The sequence below is a fragment of the Corapipo altera genome, unplaced genomic scaffold (genome assembly GCF_003945725.1).
Source record: "Corapipo altera isolate COAL_440 unplaced genomic scaffold, ASM394572v1 301, whole genome shotgun sequence".
NCBI classification, from domain to species: domain Eukaryota; kingdom Metazoa; phylum Chordata; class Aves; order Passeriformes; family Pipridae; genus Corapipo; species Corapipo altera.
In genome coordinates, this window is record NW_020884926.1 from 2,388,840 (window position 1) to 2,389,176 (window position 337).

Here is a 337-nt window from a genome sequence, read left to right on the forward strand (position 1 = left end):
GGGGGGGGAGAGCGCGCGCCGCCGCCGCCTCCTTTGATTGACAGGCGGCGCGCCCGGCAGCCAATGGGAGCGCAGAGCGCCCGCCGGGCCCGGCCGCACCCCCCGCCCATTGGCCGCCCGCTCGCGTGCCGCGCCAGCCGCCGGGCGGCCCTCCCGTGTGACACCCGCGCGGAGGAGGAGGAGGAGGAGGAGGAAGAGGCGGGCGGGCGGCGAGACCTCAGCCGGTGACAGCGCGGCGGCGGCGGCGGCGGCTGGGGAGAAGGCGCAGGGGGGGGAGCGGCGGTGGCGGTGGTGGTGTGAGGCAGCCCCGCCCTCGCTTCTGCCCCCCACGTGGGAG